Source organism: Lepisma saccharinum, chromosome 1 (assembly GCF_977018435.1).
Source record: "Lepisma saccharinum chromosome 1, izLepSacc3.1, whole genome shotgun sequence".
NCBI classification, from domain to species: Eukaryota; Metazoa; Arthropoda; class Insecta; order Zygentoma; family Lepismatidae; genus Lepisma; species Lepisma saccharinum.
Window position 1 is genome coordinate 102,613,341 of NC_139229.1, and position 21,776 is coordinate 102,635,116.

The window sequence follows — 21,776 nt, forward strand, 5'->3', positions numbered from 1 at the left end:
TCATAGAACTATTCTATGCTAATAGCATTAGGGACATAAAATCTTGCGCATATTCTGTATAACCAATGACAATAATAAATTAAATGAAACTGAAAGAGAAACATGCCATTTTTTGTAAAACTTTTCTATTCATACACTTAATAATATACAAGAAAAAAATATATTCAGAGCAAGTTCTAATAGTTTGATGCGTATCCTTTGCTTTTAATTACTGCTTGACACCTGTTCTTCATAGAATTAACCAATTTCCGACATGTTTCAGAGCTTATTTTATTCAACTCGGCTTGCACAACAGTTTTCAACTCTTGTTTGGACTTGACACCTGCTTTATGGACTCGCCTCTTCAAAATGGACATTTCCACTCAATTTTTTTTACAACATATTTAAAAACTACACCCTGGAAAAATGACCCCTGCAAGTTCTCGCGTTTCTCTGCGTCCAGTTTAAGGCAGAAACGAGACTTCCAAAGTTGCGAGGCTAGCGTTGCGCTGAAAACACGCCGCCGCCATGTTACTACGTCACTCCTTAGGGAGAGCTCGTTTGTCGTCTGCTTCGAGCGTCCAGTTCCGGATGGGTAGCCCACGGTGAGCGAACACGTGCAACAGTTTTACAAATCTGTACCGATTTAAATAATGGACAAAGGAGCGATAGGAGAAAGGAAAGCTATGCTTTGTAATGATCATTCTTCTATGAAATATCCGTGTTGCTCACGTGCAAGATAAATGAAAGGGTTCAGCTGCGTGTGTTCTCAGGCCATGCGAAAAATATTGCTTATAAAATTGGTTGCTGACCAGACACTCAAAAGTATTTTTTAAACTTAGGCCTATATTTATCAATATTTACCGTAACCTATGTAGTGCAAAATAGGAATTTTCACATTCTTCACTTTATTTATAAAGCCTATTTAACTTTCTTTTCCATAAAGCAATTTCAGTTTGTGTTCCATTTCTGTTGCGCAAATTATGATCAAATATTTTCGTGCAGATAAGAGAAAATACACTGAGAAGATTACATTAGTTGCACAGTACATATCTATACTTAGTTTATGTAATTATTACAAGGAAATATTGTGTATAACCACGGGCGCATTTACGGTGGATTCAACGGGTCCGATCCCCCTTTTTTTGGTTCACTAAAATTACCAGTTTCCTTGTTCTATCCGCTTGTTCATAAAAAATTCCTTCGGACTTATTTCATTCTCTTAAATTAGAGACGTATAGGACGGGATACGGATGGGAAGGAAATTTCGGTAATTCCACACACCAGATGGGACTGCAAACCAATATCTGCAATTTCCTGATAGTTTCGGAATTTCTGCGATAAGAAACTGCATTGAGACTATCAAATCAGTTATGTTTTCCCCCCTCGAATCATATTAACGAAATTTGGTTCTTAAAAACGTAGTGACACAAGATGAACAGAAAAGTATCAATACTTCGTGACTACAAACACACAACTTTGTCGGGTCCAACATCCCCTCTCCCCATGCTCCCCAACAAGCTTCCGGCCAGCAGTGTCCTGGATTTTCACGAAATAAAGCAACTCTAATCATACCAAAAGTTGATCCATCCCTCCCCCCGTGAACTATATATACGCCCATGTGTATAACAATATCCCATACTGAAATGGTACGATATAATTATTTTGAATTTTGTACTGCGAAAAAAGTAGCCTCATCTCGTTACCCCGAACGCATTAATTGGTTGGTTCACAACTTCACCACTAAGGATCCTATCGAGACGAGACATGGCAGCTTTGGTCTCGTTCTCGTTGAGAGTTGTAAATGTCTGTCTCGTGTTGATTTGTAAATGTCTCATTGACAGTCTCGTCTCAATTTATAAACATCCGTCTCGGTTTGGGAGGGCAATTCTCGTTCTCGTCTCAAGTCTAGAAAAATATAGAATTAACAACGTATGCAGAGACTTATCATTATAAATACAAAAAAAAAAACTTTCTTAATATTTATTATTATTATTATTATTTGACTCCTCGTTTCGACGGTACAGCCCTCGAAAACTAAATATTATCCTGCTTATATATGCAAACCAAACTGCAGATTCAGAATTACCAGGAATGAACTGGCGTTGTAATTATTATACACAAAATTCATGATTTATCTGAGGAAGTCGCATGTTCCAGGTTTGACTCTCGACCTGGGCATGACTGTTTCCTTGTGAGTGACATTTCATTGAACTGGAAATTGTTACATGGGAGGATGTTTGCTCGAGACTTTGGGGACAGCTAGGGGCAGGCATGCTTCTATTGTTAATGTTAGTGTTGCTCACGAGACGAGGCATGTTCCGTCTCGTCTCATAAAAGGAGATGGGACAAGTGAATGTTTTCGAAATGAGATGGGACAGAAGAAAAATTTCGTCTCTTATCATGGCAGATTGGGTGATACTTAGATTGTGCAGTTGGTGGTAGTGTGTGTGTGTGGGGGGGGGTGTACTCCTGCACCCCGACTTCGAATACAGCTTGTAGTTATTCATCTTCATTGTAGCGATTAGCCAAAAGTGGGAAGAAATGTGATGTTAGAGATGATACATAATAAATTAACCATGCGTTCTCATCGTTGCGGTTAAACAAAGTGAACGGAAAAGCGACGTAAAAGTAGGCTAAATACAAAAATTTGCAATATATATATTAACTGAAGAAAACTGTCATTTACTGCAGGAAATTTAAGAACTCACCGTACCTTTTTATACCGTATCACCTCCTATATTGCAGAAATTGGCGTGTAAACCAGTGTGTTCTAAAAGTATTATCTTAAAATTTGTGAAGAAAATATTATGACGAAAATAGCTGTAATTCCAGAAAAGGCATTCCTATAACATTAAGTTCTTGCCAGTCAGAACTAACCTATGTATTCGCAATGAACAAGGCTGTTCACGTGTTCAGCCATTGACTGTTACAAGGTTTGCTTTGTCACCCTAATGGGAAAACCCTCTACCGAGTGGCTGAATTATAGTAAATACTACTATACTGCTAGGGTATAATTCATCTCCAAGAAATGGTGCACCGATTTTTGCATTGGAAGTTTAAGAAACTTGTTTTACACAGTAACAAGTGAATTTTCTGTCGCTTCCGCAGCTCATGCTAAGTTGACGGGACGAGCAGAAGCCCCGCCTGCACGCATTTCTAAGTGATGACGTCAGAGGACCTCCTGTCTGTGGAGAGGACGTTTTCAAATCCGTGACGTAGTAGGTGAATTTCAGCGGTGTTTGAAGGCGTGTTTCTCGAGAACCGAAACAAATATCGCCGAGATATTTTGCACATCTCACGTTTGTGTCATTATCTGTAAAATGAATGGATTTAAAACGTTTTTCATGTCAAAGTGGAAATGTCCATTGCTCAATGGGACTAAGTCTGGACTTTGAGCTGGTTTTGTAGTAGTTTGGGCACATTCAATTAGCCAATTCATGTTAACTCGCGCCTTATGCTTACTGTCATTGTCTTGTTGGAATCTGTAGATAGGCGGCATGTCCATTTTTTGGGCACTCTGCTTTACATTGTTCTTCAATATGTCCAAATAGACATACGCATCCATGATACCATCAATAAACTGGATGATACCAACACTTCTGGACGACATACAACCCCAAATCATTAATGACCCACCACCGTGTTTAACTGTTGGAACTGTGTTTATGTGATCATTGTCTTTATTTGATTTTCTCCAGACCCTATTTATCTCATCTGACCCGTATATATTAATCTTGGACTCGTCTGACCATATGACATTATCCCAAAATTCCTGGTCCTTGTGGATGTGCTCTTTCGCGAATGAAAGTCTATTCCTGCGATTCACCTTATTTACGTACGGCCTCTTTCGTGGTATTCTGCCATGATATCCATGCTTCCACAAGGCACGTCGGACAGTTTGATCGGACATCATCTTGCCAGCAACATTTTCTACTAATGGTCGTAACTGAGGAACACTTAGTAGGGGGCAGGGGTTTATCCAGGATTTTTCACTTGGGGGGGGGTGCTGTAAAATTTTGGGGGGTGTAAGTTTGGGGTAGTTAAGTGCATATTTTGGACCATTTTAAAAATGTTCACCCTAATTCAATTTCTTCAAGGATGTTTCTAGAGATTAACCCCCCCTCCCTCCCTTCCCTTCACGTAACATTTCAAAAGAATAAAGATGTCAAATACAGGAAAAAATGGAAAATAGATTAATGTTAACATTTCAGTTTAACGTTTCGAGTATTGCTTTCCTTCCGATAATGTTCAGTACTTGATTTAATCAATCGTTAGACAAAACACAAGGGATGACATTAAAAAACACAAAATTTTAACATATTATTACCAGGAATCATTTCATGCAATTCTTAAGCTAGTTATAAAAAAATTAGGAACACTTGCGCAATATTTTAACTGTATTTGTATCGTTCTTGCCGTAGGTGTAACTCGGAGTTCAACTTGGGAGTGCCCAATTGAAATATCAGTGAGAATGCATTGCATGGGTGTGCGCGCACTTGCCTGTCTGAAGTAGTAGTAATATATGCAGATATAATATGATTTAAATAAATTATGACACTGGCAGCAAAGCGAGCAAGAAAATTTTTAGAACTATTTCTTTGCAAACAGCTTATGCATATTATTAGTTAAACATAGCGACAGTATCCCATGATGTTTACTCTTTACAATCTTGCTTTGCTCGTTTGTTGAAGACTTCAATATGAAATTCCTTGACCGATTTCATTCAAAAGCAATATCAGGTATCTATCAAACGTGCATCCCAACTTCCCACTATATTTTAACGTTTTCATGGCCATGCTCTAAATATATCGAGTTTATTTACTTTATTTCAGTTTGTTAATCATCGTTTAAACAGAGATTTGAAAACACCAGCAGAATTTGGAACTCACTCGCTACATAGAACTATTAAAATTATACATGCATATTTTCTGTTAGAACAGGAGGGGGCAGGGGGTATGTGGTGAGGTAAAGAGGACGCCGAACAAGCAAAGCAAGATTGTAAAGAGTAATCATCATGGGATACTGTCGCTATGTTTAATTAATAATATGCATATGCTTTGATTTGATTTGAGTTGGTGTTTTAAGTCCACTTTATGCACAGTAAGGCTAATCGGGACTGGACCTACAGTTTAAAGTGGAATCCGAACCACTTGTGCCTCCACCGGGTATCGAACCCGGGATCCCTTGATTACAAGGCGAGGACGCTACCACTGCGCCATCGGGGAGGCAATATGCATATGCATTATACCCTTACAAAACTTTGGAAAATACGCTTGCCCCTTTTGAGAGTTTATCTTTCAAATACTAAATGAGAGACTCTAGGGAATTAGGAGTCACGTGCCTCTTTGCCTTAAAAGAAAACGAAATAACATGTGCAAATAAACGCATGGCATGTTAACTGCAAAAGGAAGAAAATGAATTTTCACTTCAAAATTGAGGCAATGCTTAATTTTATTTTCAATTATTTAAAAATTGAATAGCATTTATTTCACTGTCCAACACAAGGAGCACAATGAACCAAACAAATTTTCTCTCTCCACGTTTTCCAGCAGGCAGTGGCAAGCACCGTCGTGCCCTCACTGGTGCGCCTGTGTTCAGATATAAATTTGGGACTTAATGTAAATTAAATTTCTTTTATGTTTAATTCCTTACACTCAGGCCCGTAGCCAGGAATTCTTTGTAAAGGGGGGGGGGGGGCAAAGTCAATTCTAGAGGGGGCAAATTTTTAATATATTGTGTCGGTCGCATTGACAGATATAGCAGGGTACACAGAGGCACTTGACACCTCCCCCAAAAGAGATAAGTAACAGAAAAGGGATGATATCTTGAAACTGCAACGGACAAAAAAAAACTTCGAGCAACATCAAATGGCATTTTTTTCGATAATGACCTTTCCAGATTGGCAAAGAATATAAAGTTTAACATAAATAGGCTAATAGGGACTGTATCTACTTGATATTTACAGGTTGATAATGTTAATAGACGATTAATGGGCCTCTCTGAAGAACTGATTAAGGGAGCCCTTTATAAATCATGCTTCATAATGATTCCCTCTAGTTTCCAGTATGCAAGATTATTCCACACAAAGGAATGAAAGGAATTAACGAGAATCCAATAACACCACTGTGTTCTGTTATGCAAGAAAAATCGAATTAATTAAATAATAATGGTTACATATTATCTACACTTTGATGAACTATGTAAAAATTTGTAATACTTTTTTTTGTACTTGCTAAAATATGGGTGTCCACCACGGACTCTATTTCCTTCAAAGGGGAGACTCTTGCATCACTACAGACAATATTTGCCTACTGGTTACGTTAACCATTTTGCAAAATATTGTGTGAATTGTATTATATTATAGTTGAAATACATGTTTTGACACCTGACAAACAAATAGGAATCCCTTGATTGATCAATGACTTCTTGGATTACAGTGTCATCATTAATATTTCATATTAAGTTTCATAGAAAGAAATTGTTTTAATAGGGCGCTAATAATTTTACGGGGCACCATGGCATTCTCTTTAACATTTTTTTTTTCATATAGATCGTTTGGCTCCCAGGGCTGACTCCCACCGCCCCATAGCTATGGCTCTGAACTTGGACTATATGAAGAATAGAAGGCATTGCGAGCGAAGTGAGGTAGAAAATTTTACGAAATGTACTTTTATTTGTATAAAATTTGAAATCGAGAGGGGGGGGGGTAATTGCCCCTTGCAAGTGTCCTTGGCCGTCTCGATGAAAAATGCAAGGATCTCATAAAAACTAATTCCATCATGAGTATCCAATTGTCCTGTTATTCTTAGATTCTCCTAGTCTTGTTTTTTTTTTTACTTCAATGTTTGCTTCCCCTAGAATGGACTTCCTTCCAAGGTCAGAAGGGTGGGGGGACAATGCCCCCTGCCGCCCTGTGGTTGCGGCGCTGTTTATGAGTGTCTCTTCATCAATTTCACGTCATCATTCATTGTTGCGATAACAAAAATCAAATATCCACTCCCTCTCTCTACCACATGAATCACTATTACCAAAAAGGAAATTTTTCCCTCCCAATCCTGATACGACATTATACTGAATCTCCCACACGTTTATAAATCACAAAATCAATAAGTGTCTTTGTTATGTTGCTAGAGTAATTGTAAAGATTAGTGAGTATTCTAGGCGTTCTGTATTTTTCAGAGGGGGAGCAAAGCAGGCTCTCAGGGGGGCAATGTCCCCTGCCCCCTCTAGCTACGGGCCTGCTTACACTTCCTTTGCTTCCTCTGAAAAGTTGAATAAACTTAAAAATATCATTATGTCAGGGAACCGACTAGATACAAAAAGAAAGACAATTTTTACTAAAGCTATATCTTTTCAAACTGACAATAACTTTAATTTAATAGGGTGCCAGTAATTTCACAGGGCACCACGACGTTAATGTTTATCTATTTTTATCTGTTTTGCTTGTTCGGCACCCCATTTGTAGCGCCCAGGCAAGCACCACACGTGGACCTTCCCCCTTTTACAACTCTCTTTCTAATAGTATATAACTTCTTTTACAAAGGTAAGAACTCTTGGAGCCACAAAAATGGTATGGCTGTATGCGAGGAAGATTGAAACTCTTGCCTGTACGAATAACAATGTCGCATGAAACAGCGTGTTTTTTTTCTTTTCACACAAATTATATGCTCTGTTTATACACTTTCAACATACTGTACATTGTTATTGACATTTGTTGGTGAAACCTTCATTAACATTAATTTCCAGGTACATATGAAAATGATATTTACTAGTAGATATGACATTTATTCCTCGGAAATTCTGTGTACGAATAACAATGTTACATACTGTATATTGTTTACAATATAGTCATTTACATGTATGTTGTATATTACTACGACATTGATTGAAATAACATTTAACATAAATGATTATAACTTCTGACGTTGCAAAGTTGTTGCAGCAAACTTATTGACTTTTTCCTCATTTTTCACCACTTTTAAAATATCGGAATCACAGGATGGAATTAAGCGTAGACATTAATCACTCATCAGAAATACACGAACGTCGTCTGTTTTCTTTAATGATTGTAATGACACTCATTGTGCGTTCTGAAGAGCAACTTCCGTTGCAACAGCATTCGTACGGTACAGTTAATCGTTTGTTGGCAGGAACTGGATGATCTCACGTGCCAACTACCCACAGTGCAATGGGCAGATGACATCAAATTGGATAGGCTACCATGCATTTCTTTCATCCTTCTCCAGCTCATCTTCCCCGTCGCGATTAACCACAAGGTAGAAAAGCGACGTTAAATAACTCAAGATTAATAATGTTTCCCATTGCAAAGCTTCAGAAACACTTTACAATCAAATCAGGTGAACAGGAAGGATAGTATTAAAAAGTTTTAAAATAATTACCTTTCACTGCAGGGTTGGCATGTTTAAAACAAAGTGTTTGTTTTAAACATGTTTTTTTCAGACTTGTTTAAAACACATTTTGATACTTGATGTTCGATAGTTTGTGGTTATTTGCGTGTTTTGTAATTATGCCTTTTCATTCAGTGCGTCTCATTCTGTTTACTGTGTATAGAAATCTGTTCAGTGGCTGAAAATATATATTGAATTAACAAAGAAACATATCGTGATGAACGTGTCACGTTTAGGCTATAACATCTGGCTATGTTTTTTTTTACAGGTGTTTAAAATATTTTTAAAATTGAATGCTACATAGATGAAACAGTTTTGTTCCTCACTTAACACACTGTAAAACGTGGACATTGTTGTTAATGTCAATATTTAGTTGCATTCACGATAAAATACCGTATTAAAAAAAAAACAGAGTAGCTACCACGTGAGACCTGGCAACTTTGGATTAATTGAAGCTTCTCGAACAGCCTACATGCGAGATTTAGGACTATAACATAAATGTGTATTTTAAGTTAGTCAAGCGCAAGGTACCTTTAATAGGTAGGCCATTCCTGAGGTTCCGAGATTTTTTCCCATGATCCTGTATGCGCTATGACGTCATCAAGAGGACAGAGTCGAACTTATTTCGTTAGCGTATACGGAAGCTTGAAATAAATGGGTTTATTTTCTCGAATGCCGGTACAGTTAGTACAAATCACTGTGTTTGTGCGTTAGCCACGTGTAATAATAATAAAAGAAATTCGCCTGGAATAAAGTAATCATCGCTTCCTAAAAACTAAGTTGCTGCAGCAGGATTTATTCAGTTTGTTCCTCCAAACTTCGGACTTATTTCTTTCCACACTCGCCTTCCGCATCATCACATGTGGAACTTTCAAAAACCCATTACACAATTGTAACTCAGTTTCCAATTATTGGTTAGTGAATATTGACAGCAAGATAATATCTTTTTAGCTTTGAAGTTGAAACATCGTCTGTGAAAACAATACACATCTCGTGCGTAGCCAACACTAATTAAAACCTGCACTGAGTTACTTTATGTTCGTGTGTTGAGAAATATTGCTGAAAATGTAATGCACAACTTACATGACAGACAGTTTGCCCTTGCACATCCTTTCAACATTGTCGTCAAACAATGAGAACTGCTGTCATGTAGATAATGCCTAAAGAAGCTACTCAATGTAACGCATACTTATCAAAGCGAAGAAAATTGTATCAATAATTTTTGTATTATCAATGTAATATTTTATATACACGTCTATTATATTACCTAGGTATAATTTAAAGATATCGTACAAATATAATACTATTTTGCTGACTTTAATTTATTTTATGTGTGTTTTAAAAAGCCGGGGTGGTCCAGTCGGTAAATAATCTGACTATGCCTGACTTGGTGGGATTTTCTCAGCAACGTCACTGCATGAAAACTGCTTTGAGGTTCACCAAGGGTGAAAGGAGAGGGCCGGAACGTGATGCTAACACCACCTTCATAAATGGCCGAGATTGTTAATCGTTGCATGCGCAGGAGGTATTTTTTCTTTCAAAACTTAGTGCATACTTAGTCCAACGCCGTGGCCATTCGGTCCGTAAGCCTAATATTTTTTTCTCGTGAGATTTCTGCCTGTGTATGGAGCCGGTGGCCACCCACCATTGTGAGGAAATTGTGGAACTACAAATGAGTAGCGTGACCCGGCCCTGAAAGCCTACAACAACGACTGGAGGTTCGTCGTGCTGACCACACGTCACCCCGTAACTGGTTGAATGATCTCCCGCCTCGGCAGGTCATGGAGAGAGGCCGGCAGCAGGTAATAGTAGTGTTGTCCACGGGACGAGACGGGACAGGCTTTTAAAAATTCGAAACGAGACGAGATTGATCATGTGTCCCGAGACAAACGATTATTTTCGAGACGAGACACCATTTCACAGCATTTCCACGAGACGAGACAGGCCAAAGTCTCGTCTCGTGGGCAACACAGGTAGGCCTTAGCCCTCGCTGGCTGTTGCAACAAGGTTTATTAGTACACATTTGGATACGTGCCGCGAGAATACCGACACTTTATGAATTTTGTTTGAATCGTCTCACACATACTGCAGATACGCTTTTCACGTAGATTTAATAGTCGTCCTTCGTGACGGAGTGGTTAGCACATAACGCTACCACGCCAGGGGTCCCGGGTTCGAATTTCGTCCTGGACATGGATGTTTGTGAGCGTCCATTCATCAATTTCACCACTCATGCTCATCTTCGCAATTAGCCAGAAGTGGCAGAAAGGCGAAGTAAAATAAACAAAATAAAAAACGTACATTTAATATTTAATATTTCATATTTGTATTGCTTCGCAAGCCTTATTTTTTAATTACGCACCCTTAAAGGTGCGCTGATAGGTCTATTATTTAGTAAAACAAATTTTATGTGTGTGTTGGATATCGTATGATATTTAATTAGGAAAAGCAATTGATAATGTAATATTTATATAAAGTAAATTACTGTATTAAGTATGTTCTTACAACAGTGTCGAAATTAGCCGTAAGGTTTTCTTTAATTCCTCGCATTAGTTTTTACCTTAAAATATTATTGCAAATAAAATCTCAAGGAAAAATATAATCTTACTTAGATGGATAAAAGACCAAATTATAATTCTCAGCTTGCATTTACCTCCCATTATTAGAAGTATCTATCATTCGACCGAAAAGCAATCTCTGACTGTTATCTGATAAGTGCGACGTGCCTAAAATACAAGGAAGCTACATTCGAATCCCGAGGAAGACGTAACAGCATGTTCGTTCCGTTATTTTTGTTTTGCATTTGTATGGTTTTTGTTTTATTTTATGCATAATTTATCACTTGGCTAATCGCAACGATGAAAATGAATGGTGAGCAGATGAAATGGATGAAGGGAAGATCACAAATCGATGTGGATAAGACAAAGAACAAAAAACCTACATACAGAGTAATACACAGATTGTTGGCCCAAATGCCAGAGCCTCGTTAGCCCGCAAGAATGAAGTTACTAGAATATATTACCTGTAAGAAATATTGCTATTTGAATATTTCCCGAGAAGCCACGATTTACTTCTCCATCATATATTTGAGGCGTTAAGTGGTCGACTTTCGATTTCGCCTCCGAAGTTTGCGGGTGCAAATTCCAGCGTGGGCATAGGTGTTCTCTAGGAGTGTCCCTTCATTTAAAGTAATCATCACTCATCCTTTCGTCGCGATTAGCGAAAAGTGGAGAGAAAGTGCCGCTAAATAACAAAAACACAAATTCAAATTTATCCTCATCGTCGCGAACAACTGGAGAATAATCTGAAAAGTAACCAAAAATATTAAAGGGAAATTCCAGGATATTCAGGAAAAAGTCATATCAGAATATGTCCGGACAAGAACTTTCCTTAGAATTAGACATTTACAATAAATGTAATAGGGTAGCTGCATAAAAAAAAAGCCGGCAGTGGACTACAGGGACAAGTTATTATGTACGATAATTACGTGAAAACGAATTCTTGCAGAAAAGTGGTCAGGCAATTACGAGAGACAGGATCTCTTGAACCTGAGTGACGATGATACACATGGAAAATGCAATGTAGTCTAGGTTGAACCTCGCATTGCTGAAGCTGACAACATTGCAGCTGTGTGCGTGAAACCTGTCAGTACGGTAGCCAGCCTCATGCACATCCTTATCAGTGGCTCAGGATCAGTTGCTGTTCATGCAGGCGACATTGCGAGCCCATTATTGTGTGTGAGGCGTGCAAGGTAATTGGAGCTGTGTGAAATGGCCCGTCATTGTGGGGTACAGGCGATTACAGCATGCTGTGATATGTGCACTGAAAAATGAATGTTATTCGGAACGCGAAATAGCAAGAAAACTGAATATTTCCAAGACTGGTGTTCATTGTGCATTGAACAGATACCGTAAAACCAACAGTCATGCTGACCGTGCACGTAGTGGAAGAGCTCGTGTAACGTCTGCAGCCGACGATAGATATATTGCAGTAACTAGCAAACGGAATAGGCACCTAACAGCACCAGTCATCGCTGCTTCCCTGAATAACAGCAGAGTGACGCCTGTGTCTGTGTCAACCGTGAAGAATAGGTTGCCTGAAGAAGGGCTGCATGGCAGAGTAGATGCTAGAAAGCCATTGTTACGATGTGTGAACAAGACAAAACGATTGGCCTGGGCTAAAACGCACCACGGTTGGACTGTGGATAACTGGAAACGGGTACTCTGGACCAACGAATCCAAATATGAATTATTTGGCAGCAATAGGCGAACCTTTGTGCGTCGAAAGGTCAGCAAGAGAATGAAAGAAGTGTGTCTTGTTCCCACAGTGAAACATGGGGGTGGAAGTGTAATGGTGTGGGGATGTTTTGCCGGAAGCCAGATGGGGGACCTTCATAAAATTCATGGAACATTGGTAAAAGAAGGGTATCATCAGATATTGGTGCACCATGCCATCCCCTCTGGTCGTCGTCTTGTTGGTAATGGGTTTATTTTTCAACAAGATAATGATCCCAAACATACATCCAAATTGTGCACACAGTATTTGGAACGCAAGGCAACAGGAGGGGCATTAGTTCTCATGACGTGGCCACCACAGTCTGCTGATCTTTCACCAATTGAACTGCTATGGGACCAAATCGATAGGGACATCAGGAAGAAGTTCATAGGCCTAGCTAGAACTTTATATTTGGGTGTGCACAAAGAAAAAAAATGAGGTCTTGTACCTTTTTAATAGCATATTTTGCAACACAATCACTTGGCTCTTTAACTGCACTGATGTTTGTAAAGGATTATAAATTCACTAAATGACAGTGTTGAAAATTTCTGAATATATGTAGTAGAAAAAATCAAATTGCATAGAAATTACACACACACAAAATGTTCAGAAATGTTACAAACAAATACATCAAAATACACGTCATCTATAACAAGAGACGTCTGTCAAAATGTACAATGTTCTTAAACTCATCAATAACTTTATTTACATCAATAGACGAAGCTTTTTCCTGTTCCACAAATAGCAAGAGCAGGGCTTCCAATCTATCCTGCTTCTGAGTTGCTCTTAATTTAGTTTTAACTTGGGTAAGCTTGGAGAAAGATCTCTCTCACACGTGCAGCTTTTGTGACAGGTATAGAAGAAAGGCGCTGCATGCAGTATAGAGTAGAATGCAGTAAATATCTTTTCTCCAATGATTTAAAAAATCGAAAATCTATAGACACCCGTTTCATCAGCGATAAAGCACACGTTTGTACCAAGTAATGACATTTTCAACTTCTTACAAACTGCCGCTTATTTTCTCCCTTATTGAAATATCTGTATTTAATTCTCTTTGATATAGCAGCCCATTAGGGTGTGCCTAGGCACACCCGGCACACCCCGTAGCTTCACCTATGAAGAAGTTACCTAGCAACACTCAACAGCTATGGGAATTCATCAACGATGCCTGGCGTAACATTCAACCATCCTATCTGGACAAACATTAGAGCGCATGCCACGTGTTTGCGCTGCTGTCATTAAGGCCCATGACGGACATATTGATGAAAGCAAAATATGAAGTGACATTAGTATGTATAGCAGCGGCGTATACTCTGGGTCACCTAGGTAATCGGAGATGACCCGACTATAATTTTTTAAAAAAGTTGTTTTTTATTTCTTTGCAATATTCTTCCCAATCAATCTTTGATTCACATATTTCTTTACTTCCAGCGCGCGAATGTTTTTCAAACGTTTGCCGCTGAATGTCCGAGAGGCTTTCAGCCACTTTCTCCAGCTGGTGGAATCTGGTGACGTCAGGGTGAGATTCCACCGGCTCCCTTTAAATCCCTTGACGGGAGGGGAAGGAAACACTGCTTCTCAGGCGCGGTTATTCCGTGGCAAGGGTAAGCTCCTTCTGGAGAGAATCCATCGGTCGCACTCTCCACCCCAGAGCCTTTGCCGTTCCCTCGGCTGGCACCCTCTTCTGCCATTCTTACCCGGTGGCCTTTGTATCGTAGGAGCTGTGTTGTTTACGACAGGGAAATTTCTCAGGAAACAGAATTTTGGGTTCGCAAATTACGTACTGAAAAGGAAAGTAGAGAAAATACATCTGAAAGTGCGCGAGAAACAGGGAAATGTGAACAACATTTGCGAACCAATTCTATGTTAATTCTCATTTTACATTTGCTTCTGTCTTCCTGATCTCTGCTATTTCAACAGATATTGTCATAGGAAAAAAAAAGCTGTAATATTGAAGATGACGGTAATTAAATAAATTAAAATTTTAACTAGAAATTCAAGAAATTACACCGACCTCCGTTGCGGAGTGTTAGCACAGCTCCCTTCGACGCCAGAGCTCCAGGGTTCGAATACCGATCGGGGCATGGGTGTTCTTTGTAAATGTCCCTTCATCAATGTCATATCATCACTCGTAGTGATTAGCCAAAAGTGGCAGAAAAGCGAAGTAGAATCCATCCGAGATTAAACCAAACAATAGACCTTTTAATTGACATTAATGGGTTTTTTATTCATTATCGAGGGGTGACGCTATTGTTATTTAATCTAGCGCCACGTGGCGACACGTGTCGGGGGGGTGGAGGAGGAGATGAGTCATCGATGACTCATGCACACGTGTGAGTTTGAAATTAATGGTTTTCCATTAGTGCACAAAAGATACTATTATGTATTCCGTTTTCGACCTAAGCTAACCTTTTGTTGTATATTATATATGCGTTTCTGCCGGATATGAGTCACAGATGATTTATACTGACGTTGGAGTTTGGAATTAATGGTTTCTCCATTAAGGTACAAAAGACACTATTATGGAGTTCGTTTTCGGACTATTCTAACACTATTGTTGTATTTTATTAATGCGTTTCTGCCGGATATGAGTCATGGGTGCTTTAGGCACACGTGGGAACTTGGAATTAATGGTTTTTCCATTAATGTACAAAAGACATTTTCGGCCTATTCCGGCCATTTTGGCGTCGGTGGTGAGTCATATTTGGTATAATTAAGGATCCGGATTTGCCCGAATTCAACCGGTGTCGACGCGTTCGATCGGAGGTAGAAGATATTATAACACATGTTCGCTTTAATGGCGAAGAAATTGAACGATGTATTCTATATGCAAACGAAGTATGCGAGCGGAATCCATGTTAATAATATTAACCTGTTACGGAAGAACCTGTTATGTGGTTGCATTCATCGGCACCCCCAAACCGCGCGCGTTCATGGATACGCGGGGGGAAGAAAGGGTCGCCATTGTTACGGTCCCCTTCGCTTGGTCTTCTTCCGAAGTTGAATGGAAGGCAAGTGTCGCCAAATTTTTTACACACGAGTATTGATTTTCTTTGAGGTTCCAATTTTATTTGGTGGAAGTAATCTATGCGGTATTTCTGCCGCCTTTTGTAACATTGCAAAGACTATTTGACCAAAACCGTAAGGAATTTGGCTGAACTAAGAACATTCAGTTCCAGTATCTACAAGTTAAAGTGGATGCCAGCCACTATTTGCCCTTATTTCGGGGTTGCGAACCACGGACCATTTGATTATTGCGTTATATACATCAGGATTCACGTAAAATTGACCAGATGTTTTTACTGTTAGGGACAATATTTCGCATTTTTTGTGTATTTTTACTCAGAAAACGCTATTTGAACGATTCAAGCAAGAGTTCGCATGGCAATTTAGACACACAAACTGTGTTTCTTCAACTTCTATCTGTTTATTTTACAACTTTATATTAATTTTTACCAAAATAACACTATTTATACTAATCAGACAACATTTTTTATTAAATTTTGGACTCACAAAGACATTTTTCAACTTTTAACTTGTTATTTTAAAAGTTTATTTCCATTTTTTTACTCTAATATCACAATTTCTTCTATTCAGGCAACATTTTTTATTAAATTTTGGACTCACAAAGACATTTTTCAACTTTTAACTTGCTATTTTAAAAGTTTATTTCCATTTTTACTCTAATATCACAATTTCATCTATTCTGGCAGGAGTGTTTATTCCAGTTTAGATTTGCAAAGATAATTTTTTCAACTTCTTTTATTAATTTTTTCTATTTATTGCCTTTTGTATCTTATATTTATTAATTTTTAACTTTGAGTTTTGTTCTTTATTTAAAGAATTTCTCTAATCACTAAAGAAGAAGTACTTTTAAGTAAAACTGTTCCCACAAACTTTATTATTACTATTATTATTATTATTATTATTATTATTATTATTATTATTGTTGTTGTTTTTTGTTTTGATGTAGTTGTTGAATCTTGTTGTTGTTGTTAGGGTTTATTGACTTCCACTACGGTATTTTTGGTTTGCTTTGTAGGAAAGTTTGTTTATTTTAGAGTTTCCTCGGTATTTTCTTACTGTTAGGGTAGGTAAAGTTTCCTAAATATATGAGTAGGGTTCCATATATTCTTGTTCTTGCATGTTTTTTATATGATGTGATCACCACAACTCTCCAAGTGCTTTTACTGCATGTTTCCATTTTTATTGAGGCTTAGTGATTCCTAGAGCCACTTTATGCATGAGAGAAAGCTTGAAAATTTTGATCTCAGATAGCCGTCAACCTTATGTCAGAGTATTTTCGAGTATATTTTAGTCTTATTATGGCCCACTAGAATATCACGGCTTGCTTATTTTTTAAGTATGTTGCGCAGTTATTGTATTTTTGCTTTTGCTTTCTAGATAAACTGTATGAAATGTTTAATATTTGTACTTTTTGCACTTATAAGAGGCCAAACTTTTACTGTAACTAAAATTATTATGTCTCTAGGCACTGAAACCCCTTTACCAAGAGTACTATAACTGCATGTTTATTAATATTGTTTCTTTCATCCCTCAAATATAACAATTTAACAATATAATGACTAATCACAGGACAACTCGATGTTAGCAGATGACTACGTGGCTCTTAAGTCCACCTGCCAAACTTTTTTTACCATGCTATTTACTCTTATAGTTTTTTATTCGGGGTACATTTCAAGTACTACTTGACTTTTTGAGTGTTTGATTAACACCAGGGGTTATTTGTATCTGTTATGCTGTATTATTTGAGGCTTTTTTTTATTCTACAATCACTATATGTCCCTGAGAACTAAATTCCGCTGACTGAAGCTTAAAGCTTAGGCTCTACAGCATGTTGAATGGTTAAGCACTGGTCAATATGAATTTTACAGAGGCTAGTAGGAGGCATAGGAACACACGCCAGAGTCTTATTAGCGTGCAAGAAACACTTTCAGGGAGTACTACGAGGAAATGAAGTTGATTTTTTTGAGTGCTTTACCAGTTACACAGCCAATATTTGTTATTTCAAGTAACTACAGGTTCCAAAACATTTTACAGCCCCACACTAACTAGACTTCAATTTATACTTTATTAGGTGCTAAATGTAGCAAGAACACTGATTGTACATACTTTTGAGAATCCAACTCTTTCAGGATTTTTTCTATGTAAGCATATTTTTATTGATTACTAACTTTAACAGACCAATCAGGAAGACGCCAAAATTCACTAAACTTAGTACTATAGTGTAGGTGATTGCATGAAAAGTAGAAATTATAACAACCACAAGATTTCGCTTTTTTTGCTTTTGTGACTAATCGTGACGCTGAGGATGAATGGATGGCCAAAAATCTTAAGGACTGGATGTATTTTACCACTACAGACGCCTATGTAGAAACACTAGAGTACTGGTAGCTTTCAAAATTGAGGTTATACTGTACTGTTTTTTAAATATTTTGTACTTGGCACGTTACAGTTATATCCATTTCAGGACAAATATTGCTAAAACTCTCAAATTTACTGGAACAAGTTGATATTTCTGCTATCAGAGGAATTAACAACCCTATTTTACAAACAAATGGTATTGTTTACACTTTATTTACTTCAATCTGAGACTAATATTTTACAGTAATTGAATCATTCAGCCCTAGTCAATACTTTACTGCATCAGAAAGTTTGTTATTAATCTAATAAGTATGCTATTTTGGGATATTCTAATGCAAACGTTGTTTAATTCACTGGTTATAATGCAAACTTTTGCACAAATTCGATATATTCACTACCTTCAAACCAAACAATTGTACTTATTTAGCGCATTTCATTTATATTTCTTGTAATTAACTTATGTTTCTTATAATTAACAAACTAAACTAATTACTTTGGTATGTTAAAAACCTTATTTTTTACTATTTCCTATTCTATCTGGTTCTATATTGCTGTTTTAATCAATTATGTAAGACCACACTCTGGTAAATGCACATAGAGTATTAGTAATCCCAAAGTGGTGTTTTTGGTGTCCAAGTTCAGATGAGAGTCTGCTATGTGCCTTTTGCAGGGGATTGCATGTGAAGTGTATGCATATTGAGCATTATTGAGTGTGTAGGCTTCCAAGTTTTGCTGTTATTTTCCTATAATTCTGCGAGACTGTAGAGAGTTCTCCCTTTTCAACCAGTTTTCTTTCATTGATTGGATACTTTTTGGGAACTTAGCAGTTTTTTATGTTATGAAGCAGATTGTTGTAGAATATTTTGCATGGTCTTTTGTGATATTGAGTGCCTGCTGTAACGGAAGTAAGTATCTTTCCTTCTTGTGTTGATGTTCTCGTGTAGGTTTCCTATTTTCGGTCAAGTTGCAGTAGGGAACTTAACAGTTTTTTATGTTATGAAGCAGATTGTTGTAGAATATTTTGCATGGTCTTTTGTGATATTGAGTGGGTGCTGTAATGGTAGTAAGTATCTTTCCTTTTTGTGTTGATGTTCTTGTGTAGGTTTCCTATTTTCTGTCAAGTTGCAGTACTTAGAATAATCGCTATTGTCTTATTGATCTACGAAGCTCCTTTGAATAATCATTTGCATGTGACCCTATACTCCACGCTGTACTTTGTTCTGGGAGCTATCTTTTGAAGCCTTGGCATTCTGCTAGTACCGTATTATTATCGTAGAGGTAAATTAGTTCGTGAAAATATGTATTTTTCTGATTAACTATAGTCGCTTAGTTGTTCTAGCAGGTATAAGTAGTTACTGCTGATGTTGTTAATTTTCTATTCGCAGGGGCTATGTATGATGTAGCGTATTTGTGTTGGCTGTCCCTTTTATTCCTATGTTGTTGAGTTTCTCCATAAGCATGTCCTGTTTTACTCTATTCTATGCCTTGTTGCTGCTAGATATCTGAGGTATGTTGCTGGTTCATATCTGAGGTAGCTTGTTTGACTATCTATTATTTTTGCTATGGCTGTGGCTATTGATGTCCCTTTCTGAATTCCATGTTGGTTTCTGTTTATCCTTGTTGCTGCTTGTTATCTGAGTTAGGTTGTTTGACTTCAGGACTATCCTTTTTTAACTTTATTGTTGATTGCTGTTTTGTTTATTTCCTTATTTGTTTTTATTTGTTTACTGAATCTATTTGTTTTGTGTCTTGTAATATTATTTACTATAGTAACAAAATTATTTTTCTTCCATCCAACATTTATTATTCTGAGCAACAGAACTTCTCCTTTTTTCCCATATATTTGATTATTTCTGGTGTAAAAGTACAATTTTTACAAAGTTAATAATTTAAAAGTACAATTTTTTCAAAGTGAATGTTTTAAAAGTACAATTTTTTCAAAGTGAATGTTTTAAAAATACTATTCTTTCAAAGTTAATAATTTAAGAGTACAATTTTTTCAAAGTGAATGTTTTAAAAGTACAATTTTTACAAAGTTAATGTTTTAAAAATACTATTTTTTCAAAGTTAATAATTTAAGAGTACAATTCTTTCAAAGTTAATAATTTAAGAGTACAATTCTTCTGCTATTTGAACTTCTGTACAATTTTGTTATTGTTGTTAAAATAAATATGTTAGTTGATATAAAATTACAGTAAATTTTCATGAATTTATATATTAAATTTCAAAATAGTGTTACTTGCTAAAGATAGCGGACAAAATAAATTAAACTTTGACAAATACTGAACAAGAAATATACAAGTATGTTGATAAATATCAATTTTTAAAAATAATTTTGTTACTATAGTAAATAATATTACAAGACACAAAACAAATAGATTCAGTAAACAAATAAAAACAAATAAGGAAATAAACAAAACAGCAATCAACAATAAAGTTAAAAAAGGATAGTCCTGAAGTCAAACAACCTAACTCAGATAACAAGCAGCAACAAGGATAAACAGAAACCAACATGGAATTCAGAAAGGGACATCAATAGCCACAGCCATAGCAAAAATAATAGATAGTCAAACAAGCTACCTCAGATATGAACCAGCAACATACCTCAGATATCTAGCAGCAACAAGGCATAGAATAGAGTAAAACAGGACATGCTTATGGAGAAACTCAACAACATAGGAATAAAAGGGACAGCCAACACAAATACGCTACATCATACATAGCCCCTGCGAATAGAAAATTAACAACATCAGCAGTAACTACTTATACCTGCTAGAACAACTAAGCGACTATAGTTAATCAGAAAAATACATATTTTCACGAACTAATTTACCTCTACGATAATAATACGGTACTAGCAGAATGCCAAGGCTTCAAAAGATAGCTCCCAGAACAAAGTACAGCGTGGAGTATAGGGTCACATGCAAATGATTATTCAAAGGAGCTTCGTAGATCAATAAGACAATAGCGATTATTCTAAGTACTGCAACTTGACAGAAAATAGGAAACCTACACAAGAACATCAACACAAAAAGGAAAGATACTTACTACCATTACAGCACCCACTCAATATCACAAAAGACCATGCAAAATATTCTACAACAATCTGCTTCATAACATAAAAAACTGTTAAGTTCCCTACTGCAACTTGACCGAAAATAGGAAACCTACACGAGAACATCAACACAAGAAGGAAAGATACTTACTTCCGTTACAGCAGGCACTCAATATCACAAAAGACCATGCAAAATATTCTACAACAATCTGCTTCATAACATAAAAAACTGCTAAGTTCCCAAAAAGTATCCAATCAATGAAAGAAAACTGGTTGAAAAGGGAGAACTCTCTACAGTCTCGCAGAATTATAGGAAAATAACAGCAAAACTTGGAAGCCTACACACTCAATAATGCTCAATATGCATACACTTCACATGCAATCCCCTGCAAAAGGCACATAGCAGACTCTCATCTGAACTTGGACACCAAAAACACCACTTTGGGATTACTAATACTCTATGTGCATTTACCAGAGTGTGGTCTTACATAATTGATTAAAACAGCAATATAGAACCAGATAGAATAGGAAATAGTAAAAAATAAGGTTTTTAACATACCAAAGTAATTAGTTTAGTTTGTTAATTATAAGAAACATAAGTTAATTACAAGAAATATAAATGAAATGCGCTAAATAAGTACAATTGTTTGGTTTGAAGGTAGTGAATATAT

At 36.9% G+C, this 21,776-nt stretch overlaps 1 protein-coding gene across 4 annotated transcripts in view; it reads right to left on the reverse strand.

The window, feature by feature from the left end:
• Nucleotides 1–21,776, reverse strand: part of LOC145998800 (uncharacterized) — a 321,949-nt gene that overhangs the window by 83,628 nt on the left and 216,545 nt on the right. The window lies entirely within an intron of this gene.